This window comes from Lolium perenne, chromosome 6, assembly GCF_019359855.2.
Source record: "Lolium perenne isolate Kyuss_39 chromosome 6, Kyuss_2.0, whole genome shotgun sequence".
Lineage (NCBI taxonomy): Eukaryota > Viridiplantae > Streptophyta > Magnoliopsida > Poales > Poaceae > Lolium > Lolium perenne.
In genome coordinates, this window is record NC_067249.2 from 121,161,213 (window position 1) to 121,172,810 (window position 11,598).

General features: G+C 38.5%; 2 long non-coding RNA genes across 2 annotated transcripts; one reads left to right on the forward strand and one right to left on the reverse strand.

Moving 5' to 3' along the window:
- Positions 1-907: 907 nt before the first annotated feature.
- On the reverse strand, positions 908-2,545 carry LOC127330412 (uncharacterized). The gene is made up of 5 exons (XR_007869272.2): positions 2,418-2,545; positions 2,022-2,286; positions 1,726-1,895; positions 1,368-1,627; positions 908-1,260 (listed from the first exon to the last, which is right to left on the reverse strand). It is a non-coding gene; the product is annotated as an uncharacterized lncRNA (long non-coding RNA).
- Positions 2,546-3,626: 1,081 nt separating this feature from the next.
- On the forward strand, positions 3,627-5,281 carry LOC127330411 (uncharacterized). The gene is made up of 3 exons (XR_011746521.1): positions 3,627-3,852; positions 3,953-4,030; positions 4,133-5,281. It is a non-coding gene; the product is annotated as an uncharacterized lncRNA (long non-coding RNA).
- The last annotated feature ends 6,317 nt before the right edge of the window (positions 5,282-11,598 follow it).

Consider the following 11,598-nt stretch of genomic DNA (forward strand, 5'->3'; position numbering starts at 1 on the left):
TTACGCACCATACTTAATGCAATTGTCTGTTGTTTGCAACTTAATACCGGAGGGGGTTCGGATGATAACCTGAAGGTGGACTTTTTAGGCATAGATGCAGTTGGATGACGGTCTATGTACTTTGTCGTAATGCCCAATTAAATCTCACTATACTCATCATGATATGTATGTGCATGGTCATGCTCTCTTTATTTGTCAATTGCCCAACTGTAATTTGTTCACCCAACATGCTGTTCGTCTTATGGGAGAGACACCTCTAGTGAACTGTGGACCCCGGTCCAATTCTCTTTACTGAAATACAATCTCTTGCCAATACTTGTTCTACTGTTTTCTGCAAACAATCATCTTCCACACAATACGGTTAATCCTTTGTTACAGCAAGCCGGTGAGATTGACAACCTCACTGTTTCGTTGGGGCAAAGTACTTTGGTTGTGTTGTGCAGGTTCCACGTTGGCGCCGGAATCCCTGGTGTTGCGCCGCACTACATCCCGCCGCCATCAACCTTCAACGTGCTTCTTGGCTCCTCCTGGTTCGATAAACCTTGGTTTCTTTCTGAGGGAAAACTTGCTGTTGTGCGCATCATACCTTCCTCTTGGGGTTGCCCAACGAACGTGTGAAATACACGCCATCACAGGTGCAGATCATCTTCTCCTCCAAGCAACCAAAAAAAAAAGGACGGGAAAGAACAAGATCTACCTGCCCCCTGGGAGAAACGGGCAAAAATGGAGGATGAAGAAGAAGACCAAATCTAGAGAAAAGAAGAAGCTAACCAACCTTCATCCTCTTCTCTACGGGTTTCTCTCCAGGTTAGTCCATCAGGCAGCTCCCCCCACCCCCCATGTCAACATGATCATCTCCAAAAATGTCCACTTGCAGAACACTTCTATCTGAAAAATCACAGAACCTGCCAGGCATGTAGAAAAAGTGAAGGAAAAATACAACAATTAAACAAAAATAGAAAATAGTGGCAGTCTCCAGATATATCATTGGTTCTAGTAGGACATATTACAGTGATTTCTTCTAGTAGCACATATTACAGTGAAGAAAAACATTATTGTTGCACTTAAAAAAGCAAAAAAGGGTCCATGCATTTCAATCCACCGAGTTGTTTCCGACAGCAAACAAGGTACATCGGTGCAGAACAAAGACACAAAAGCAAAAGCAGACCAACAAAACATGAGACATCCACGCATCTCCGTGATTAAGACATATCCGATGTTCGGGTTCACCAGCATTCATCTAGTTCTTGGTGCATCTATCTAAAATGTAAAAAACAGAAAGACAATTAGGATCATGTTGAAGCAATTGTGGGAGCAGCTCTCTGAAAAAAATAAGAGATAACATATGCAGGCAATGTGTGCTCTACCTGCAGATGAGACACTACATGGCATCAAAGGAAACCTTCACATATCCATCTTTCTTCATGTGGAACAGAATGAGTACAACAAGCCCAGCCTTCAAATCAAAACCTTTGGCAAACTTCTTCCAACCTGACTTGAAACAAATCCTACCGTCAGTAGTTGTGCGGTATTCTGCATCCTGGAAGTTTTCATACTCTCCCCACCCCAAAACCATCCAGCCACTTTTGCCAATGTTCAATGACTTGGCAATATCCTTGGAAATTCGCTACAAAATGAGTTGAAAAAATTACAGTAAATGTCAAAACATTTCCCAGAAATCTAAAAAAAACTACACAAGGGAAGAAGTTTTAACAAGTATTTTACCAGTCCATTGTGTTCAATATTTGTAGTTGTCAATTTATGCACAAGTACAGCACCCATACCCAGCCCGTGCTCACCAATACGGTCATTCATCCTCGCTGTTTGTACCTCCTATAGAATTATATGATTTGTACACACAACAACTTTTGCATCCTCTAGAAAATGGTGTCCAACTTAATACATGCCGCAAAATACATGCAAAAAAAGACAGAAAAATAACCAGGATCAATACATGAGATAAAATCATTTGCTTGAGTGCTAGATGGTAGAAAGAAAGAACAAAGATAGTTTGCAAGTACCTTCCACCCTCTGTTTCGGTGTACCAGTGTTATCTTCTGCAACAATACCAAATGATTGCGGAGCACTATCTAGCAGAATCCTAATCCTCTCACCAAGTTCCAGTCCATAGCTAATGAGAAATTCATCATAACCACTTCCATAAACATAAGTCTTGTTTGCCCGTTTCTTCAGATGAAACCGATACTCCGTTCCATCGGGAGCAACAACATCACACACATTGCCCACCAGGTTATTAAACTGCCTCCTAACAAAGCAAAGTACAGTCTAGAAAAAAAAAAGAGAATTAATAAAAAAAATGATAAAATCAGTAAGTCTTAAAAACTAAATAAAAGCAAATTTAGCTTGAGATACAACACATTATACTAGTGGATGGATTAAAAAGGGAAGAGATATACCACTTTGTCATAGTAATGTCTGCATCTGCTGTCAACCAGGTTATCAAAGCAAAAAGAATTGCGTGGCTTCTGCCTCTGCTGGCAACGGCTACTGTGTGATCCACACACAACACATGGCATCTTGAAAATCTAAAATCAGATATTCGGCAAGACAAAAACAAAATCACATTACAAAAGAAAAGTAAACAATCTTTGAACAGAAAATTAATACAGTACAATAGTACCTAGATAACTGTATTTTGCAAGAACCAAACTAACAAGGTAAGTACCTATGTACTCATGCTAGAAAGGAAGAACCAAAAAAGGAAACACAACATGAAAGATTTGGTAGTACATATTTATAGGAGTTCTGCCAGGTTTGGACAAGAAAACATTGGGAAAAAAGCAACGTAAAAGAAAGGAGAAAGCATGGGGCAGATCTTACATCAAAAAAAGTAGACAGAGAAAGAATTTTATGTGGAATCTAAGGCTCACCTCGTGCTTCAGAAAAGAAGATCTATTTGTTTGGACGATGAGGTAGAAGGAGAAGAGAGAAAAAGTGAGTTAAAGTAAAGTGAGTTAGGTAGTGGGAGGTGAGTGCCTGTAATAAGTAGTGAGTGGGGGAGTGTTAGTGGATGTAATAAATGGGGGTAGGTAGTAGTCAGACAAAATCTGAGGCAGAAATTTGTATAAACCATAGGCCAAAAACTCTTTCTGAACTGAAAAGCACCTAAACTTACAAACTGCAAAGTGAAAATTAAAAACAACATCTCAAATTTCTTTAAAAATAACAATGAAACAAAAATAATGCAAACATATATTTTCAAAAGACCCTTTGGAATACAAGGAAAATTATAATTAAAAAGGAACCACCAATTATAATTGTAGTTAATTATCAAGGCAGGGTTGTAGTGATGCTGCTAGCTCTAATATTTTTTACATACATTTCCTTAGTAGTTAAAAAACTATCTCTCTTATTTTTGCAGGGTACAAGTAGCGTGTACTAGAAAACACAACAGGAGATGATCGACGAATACAACACTGATAGCATGCTGCTACAGGTATTTGGTTTCATTAAAAAATATACTGCTAACAGAAAAAGTGGCGAATATAATTCGAAACAAGAAATGACTTGAATTAGAAAATAATGTATTATTGCAGAGTGGATTTACCTTCACAGGGCTCCTCGAAGGCAAATTCGACAAGTACTACACACCCGATCCTGCACAAATAAAAAGAAAACAAACGACAAATTTATCTGAGTTATATACATCTAGTAATTAGACAAACATACAAAATCATAAAAAAATACTGACATCATACTTGTGTCATGTAGCAGAAACAACTTATGGATGAAGCAAACTTGTCTACAGGAGGCAGTTGCAATGCAACATATTCAGAAGATGTCATAAACACAGCCTTTGGAAATTCACAGACTTCTACTAAAGAAAACGATGTCAGATACATTAATATGAAAAAATTACTTTCTCTTCAAATCTATATAGACAAGAACAAAAACTTAAAGGACTGACATTATTTTCACTTTGTAATTTCAGAAATACACAAGCTCAAAGACAATGTGTGATGATGATCCATGGGGGAAAAATTTATTTGAGAACATGGAGTTTGATCAGGTAATAAGAATAGAAATAACACAACAACAAACCAGAAAACCTTTCTTATTTTTCAGCATGTCTAGTCCAGTTTTGATGAAAAATATACTAAATTTTTTGCAGGTGCTTGATATAAACAGTTCTTCCACAAAACCAGACAATGATCATAGCAAGAAAACGGACAATGATTCAGTTAAAAGCTCAAGTAGCAAAGCAGCTAATGAGATTGCAGAAGAGGACACGCAAACATAATATCAGCAGACAAACCTGTGTGAGGAGGATATTGAGACATTTCTGGAGAATGAAAGTTTCTGACAGAGTAAATGAACCTGAAGATTCAGTGTTGGACAACTTGAAACCTGAGGTAGGGATGACATTCAAAACAAGAGAAGCCGCCTAGAACTTCTTCAACACCTATTCATTTGAAGTTGGTTTCTCGGTTGCAATAGTATCTACATACAGAACTACAAGCAAGAAGAGGAACAATGAAATAATTAGAGTGACTGTCAAATGCAACAAATATGGTCAGAATACTGACGTAGAAAAGGAACAACTAGTTTCCCAAAGGCAGAGTACAGTCATAACAAAAACAGATTGCAAAGTAGAGATGATTATCGGCGAGAGACAAGGTATCTGGAAGATCAAAACCTTGTGCCTTGAACATAATCATGCCCTCGACCCACACAGCAGATTCTTCAGGTCTCATGCCTACATGACAAAAGAAGAGAAGGCAATGATTAGATCACTGAAACAAAGTAATATACCGACTAGAAAGATTGTTTCTGTTTTAGCTCACCTCAGAGGAGGATCAGACCAACTACCATACAACAAGAAGAAAGTGAGCAATTACAGCGCAAGCATAAACAGAGAACTCAATAACAGTGACATGATGGAGGTTTTGACATTCTTCAGCAAAAAACAGACAGAAGACCCAAGATTCTACTCTTCGTTTCACATAGACAGTGAGAACAAAGTGAAAAGTGTGTTTTGGGCAGATGCTAGAGCAATATCATTCTATGAGGTTTGTGGAGATTGTATTAGCTTTGATACCACATACCTAACAAACAAATACAATCTACCATTTCCTCCCATAGTAGGCATCTACCACATGGTCATACTTATCTGTTTGATTGTGCTCTAATTGGAAACGAAAGAACAATTACTTTTGAATGGGTTTTTAGAGAATTGCTGAATGCTATGGGAGGCAAACACCCACAGACAATAATCACTGACCAAGATTCAGCCATGCAAAAAGCAATCAAATCAATATTCCCCAAGAATGTCCATGGATCATGCATGTTCCACGTCATTACTAAGGCAGAGGACTCTCTTCACCCCACCTTTCGTGCTAATGAAGTTCTGTATGAAGATTTCCATGACATAATAAGCCACTCCTTGTCAGTACAAGAATTTGAGATGATGTGGCACTGATACGTCTCCAACGTATCTATAATTTCTTATGTTCCATGCTAGTTTTATGACAATACCTACATGTTTTATTCACACTTTATAATGTTTTTATGCATTTTCTGGGACTAACCTATTAGCAAGATGCCACAGTGCCAGTTCCTGTTTTCTGCTGTTTTTGATTTCAGAAAAGTTAGTTTACAAATATTCTCGGAATTGGACGAAACAAAAGCCCACGGCCCTATTTTCCACGGAGTCTTCCAGAAGTCTGAAGAAGAGTCGAGGAAGGTCAGTAGGGGGCCCACACCATAAGGCGGCGCGGCAGTGGGGCCTCCCGCGCCGACCTATGGGGAGGGAGTCCCCTAGCTCCCCCGACGCTGCCTCTCCGCCTATTTATTCCTTCGTTCATGAAAACCCTAGTACCGAGAGCCAAAATACCAGAACAGTTCCAGAGACGCCGCCGCCGTCAACCCCATCTCGGGGGGTTCAGAAGATCTCCTCCGGCACCCTGCCGGAGAGGGGAATCATCACCGGAGGGCTCTACATCACCATGCCCGCCTCCGGACTGATGCGTGAGTAGTTCATCCTTGGACTACGGGTCCATAGCAGTAGCTAGATGGTTGTCTTCTCCTATTATGCCATCATGTTTAGATCTTGTGAGCTGCCTATCATGATCAAGATCATCTATTTGTAATGCTACATGTTGTGTTTGTTGGGATCCGATGAATATGGAATACTATGTCAAGTTGATTATTGATCTATCTTATATATGTTATTTATAATCTTGCATGCTCTCCGTTGCTAGTAGAGGCTCTGGCCAAGTTGATACTTGTAACTCCAAGAGGGGGTATTTATGCTAGATAGTGGGTGATACGTCCATTTTGCATCACTATTTTATTTCATAATTTACTGTTATTCATTGATATATTTCATATTTAGAGATGATATTTATGTTATTTCACCTATTTTGCATGTTTCATGATTATTGGAGAATTACTCACCGGAGTCAGGATTCTGCTGGAAAAAGCACCGTCAGGATACAATATTTCTGAAGATCAACAATTGACGGAAAATATACCGAAGCTCTTATTTTTCCAGAAGAAGGAGCCAGCCAAAAGGGGAGGCCGAGGAGGGCCGCCATGGGCCCTCCCCATAGGCCGGCGCGGCCACCAGGCCAGGCACGCCGCCACGTGGGGAGGGGGCCCATGACCTCCCTCGGCCATCTCCCTTTCGCGTACTTCATCTACCCGAAACCCTAAGGTGCAGGGGACGATCGAGAATAGACACAGCCGCCTTTGCGGGGCGGAAAACACCAGAGAGAAAAGAGCTCTCCGGCAGGCTGAAATCTGCCGGGGAAATTCCCTCCCGGAGGGGGAAATCGTCGCCATCGTCCCCGTCATCGAGATCGACTTCATTGGGATCATCATCATCATCTCCACCACCGACACCGTCATCTCCACCGCTGCACCTCATCTCCGCTGTAACATCTAGGGTTGAATCTTGATTATTTCATAGGGGAAACTCTCCCAGTGCTGATTACTCCTTGTTATTGATGCTATTGAGTGAAACTGTTGAACCAAGGTTTATGTTCAGATTGTTATTCATCATCGTATCACCTCTGATCATGTTCCATATGATGTCTTGTGAGTAGTTCGTTTAGTTTTTGAGGACATGGGTGAAGTCTAAATGTTAGTAGTGAACTATGTTGAGTAATATTTAATGGTTTGATATTTAAGTTGTGGTGTTATTCTTCTAGTGGTGTCATGTGAACGTCGACTACATTATACTTCACCTTTATGGGACTAGGCGAATGCATCTTGTATTCGTTTGCTAATTGTGGGGTTGCCGGAGTGACACCAACCTGAACCCCCATTGGTATATCGATGCATGAGGGATAGCAGGATCTCAGAGTTTAAGGCTGTGGTTAGATTTATCTTAATTACTTTCTTGTATTTGTGGATGCTTGCAAGGGGTTTAATCACAAGTATGTATTAGTCCTAGGAAGGGCGGTGCATTAGCATAGGTTCACCCACACAACACTTATCAAAACAATGAAGATTAATCAACTATATGAAGCGAAAGCACTAGACTAAATTCCCGTGTTTCCTCAAGAACGTTTGGTCATCATAAGTAAACAAACCGGCTTGTCCTTTGAGCTAAAAAAGATTGGGCCACTAACTGCAATTATTACTCTCGCATTTTACTTACTTGTATTTTATTTATCTGCTATATCAAAACCCCCTGAATACTTGTCTGTGAGCATTTACAGTGAATCCTTCATCGAAACTGCTTGTCAACACCTTCTGCTCCTCGTTGGGTTCGACCCTCTTATTTATCGAAAGTACTACGATACACCCCCTATACTTATGGGTCATCAAGACTATTTTCTGGCGCCGTTGCCGGGGAGTGAAACGCTATTGGTAAGTGGAATTGGTAAGGAAAACTTTTAGTGTATGTGCTGTTTTTACTTTTGCATGCTGCTATAATTCATTATAGAGAGATCTTCTCTTGAATTCCTATTTGGAAAATCTACTACTACTGCAAAGGTAGTGGATGAGGCGCCAGGAGAGAAAGAGGTCCCATATAAAATACCTATGAAAATTATTGAACGTGTTGTGGATAACCGCTATGAAGGGGATGGAACTGTCCATCCTGGAGATCATTTACTATTTTTACATGAATTATGCAGGTTATTCAAGTGTGCAGGTATTTCTATGGATGAAGTTAGGAAGAAACTATTCTCTATGTCGCTGTCTGGTAAAGCGGCGCATTGGTATAAATTGCTGAAGAATGGGAATTCTCTTGATTGGAAGGATATTGTGCCTCTATTTTATTCTAAATTCTATCCTCCAAGTGAAATTCATAAAGACCGAAACCACATATATAATTTATGGCCTCATGATGGAGAGAGTATTGCCCAAGCATGGGGGAGATTGAAATCTTTAATGCTCAAATGCCCCATTCATGAGCTTCCTGGTAATATCATCATTCATAATTTCTATGCAAGACTTCCTTTTCAAGATAAAACCTTGCTGGATACTACTTGTTCTGGATCATTCACACGCAACAAAGAAGAGTTTAAATGGGACCTTCTTGATCGGATTCAAGAGAATACTGAAGGATGGGAGAACGACAAAGGTAGAGAGTCAGGTATAAATTATGATTATGAATGCATCGAAACTTTTATGGATACTGATAAATTTCATAATATGAGTGCTACTTATGGTCTTGACTCTCAAGTTGTTGCAAACTTTTATAAAGCTTTTGCCTCTCATTTTGAATTTCCTAGGAAGAATTTTAATAAGTATCATGAACCCTATAAAGATAAAACCAATTCACCTATAGGTAAATGTATTGAAGTTAGAACTGTTGATCACATTCTTCCTGAAGCTTATATTGAGAAAACCCCTTTTCCTGCTAAAATAAAGGAGTATTCTGTCATAACTAGTGTGGTTAACAAAAGTGCAAAGAAACCTATAGAACTTGAGGAACAAATAAATGTTGAACCTGCTGTTGCAATAGTTAAAGACCTTGTGACTGAAAATGTAGAAGATGGTCACATTATTTTCTGTGAAGATGCTTCTAATATTGTTTCACATCCTAGTAAATCTAGGAAAGCCAGTGTTCCTATGCTCTGTGTTAGAATTGGTGATCATTGTTATTATGGTTTATGCGATATTGGTGCAAGTATTAGTGCCATTCCTTATGAGCTTTACAAGGAAATCATGCATGAAATTGGTTCTTGTGAACTTGAAGATACTAATGTAGTTATTCGGCTAGCTAATAGAGAAACTATCTCTCCTATTGGTATTGTTCGAGATGTGGAAGTTCTATGTGGTAAGATTAAATATCCTGCTGACTTTTTTGTACTTGGTTCTGCTGCTAGTAAGACTTGTCCTATCATTTTTGGTAGACCTTTTCTAAATACTTGTGGAGCTATTATAGATTGCAACAAAGATAAAATTGTGACTAAATTTGCTGGTGAATCTTATGAGTTTAATTTCTCTAAATTTGCCAAAGTTCCTTATGAAGCTGAATTGCCTAATAATGATTTTAGAGTTGAACAGCTTGCATCTATTGCTCTTGCTCCTAATAATCCTTTGCAGCAACATTTGGAGGATCATGAGAGTGAATTCTTTAGGGAAGAAAGGAATGAGCTTGATGAAATTTTCCTTCGTCAACCTATTCTTAAACATGACTTACCGGTTGAAGATCTAGGTACAACACCACCGCCAAAGGAAGATCCTGTTTTTGATTTGAAACCGTTGCCTGATAATCTTAAGTATGCTTATATTGATGATAAGAAAACATATCATGTTATTATTAGTGTTAAGCTTTCAGAGTTTGAGGAAGAAAGATTATTGGAAATATTGAAGAAACACCGATGAGCTATTGGCTACACTCTTGATGACTTGAAGGGGATTTCTCCCTCTATTTGCCAACATGCCATCAACATGGAAGATGATGCAAAGCCTGTTGTTGAACATCAACGTCGTCTAATTCCTAAGATGAAGGATGTGGTAAGGAATGAGGTATTAAAACTTCTTGAAGCTGGTATTATATATCCTATTGCTGATAGTAGATGGGTTAGTCCCGTGCATTGTGTTCCTAAGAAAGGAGGAATAACTGTTGTACCTAATGATAATGATGAGCTCATCCCTCAAAGGGGTAGTTGTAGGGTATAGAATGTGCATTGATTATCGAAAAGTTAATAAAGTTACTAAGAAAGATCATTACCCTTTACCTTTTATTGATCAAATGCTAGAATGGTTATCTAAAAATACTTATTTCTGCTTTATTGATGGTTATTCTGGGTTTTCACAAATTGCTGTTAAAACTAAAGATCAAGAGAAAACCACTTTCACTTGTCCCTATGGAACTTATGCTTATAGGCGTATGCCTTTTGGCTTATGTAATGCTCCTGCTACTTTTCAAAGATGCATGTCTGCTATTTTTCATGGCTTTTGTGAAAAGATTGTAGAGGTATTCATGGATGATTTTTTTGTCTATGGGAATTCTTTTGATAATTGTTTGCGAAACCTTGATAAAGTTTTGCAGAGATGTGAAGAAACTAACCTTGTTCTTAATTGGGAGAAATGCCACTTTATGGTTAATGAAGGGATTGTATTGGGACATAAAATTTCTGAGAGAGGTATTGAAGTTGATAGAGCTATAGTTGAAGCAATTGAGAAGATGCCCTATCCTAGGGATGTTAAAGGTATTCGTAGTGTTCTTGGTCATGCTGGTTTTTATAGGAGATTTATTAAAGATTTCTCTAAAATTTCAAAGCCTCTTACTAATCTTCTTGAAAAACATGTACCTTTTGTTTTTGATGATGATTGTAAGGAAGCTTTTGAAACTCTAAAGAAAGCCTTAACAACTGCTCCTGTAGTTGAACCTCTTGATTGGAATTTACCTTTTGAAATTATGTGTGATGCTAGTGATTTTGCTGTAGGTGTTGTTCTTGGACAGCGAGTAGATAAAAAATTGAATGTTATTCATTATGCTAGTAAAACTCTTGATGCTGCCCAAAGAAATTAAGCTACAACTGAAAAATAATTATTATCTATAGTTTTTTCTTGTGACAAGTTTAGATCTTATATTGTTGATTCAAAAGTCACAATTCATACTGATCATGCTACAATTAGGTACCTTATGGAAAAGAAAGATTCTATGCCAAGACTTATTAGATGGGTGCTTCTTTTGCAAGAATTTGATTTACATATTATAGATAGGAAAGGTGTTGATAATCATGTCGCTGATAATTTGTCTAGATTGGAAAGTATTGTTTATGATCCTGTTCCTGTTAATGATAGTTTTACAAATGAACAATTGGCTGTAATAAAGGTGAGCTCGCGAGATAGTCCTTGGTATGCTGATTATGCTAACTTTATTGTTTCCAAGTACTTGCCTCCAACCATTTTAGCTCAGCAAAGGAGGAAATTCTTTTATGACTTGAGGCATTATTTTTGGGATGACCCACACTTATATAAAGAATGAGTGCATGGTATTATGCGAAGATGTGTCCCCAAATATGAACAACAAGAGATATTGAGTAAGTGTCATGGTAGTGTTTATGGAGGACATCACGCCGGAGATAGAACCGCGCAAAAGGTTCTACAGTCAGGTTTTTATTGGCCAACTCTCTTTAAAGATGCAAGAAAGTTTATTTTCTCTTGTGA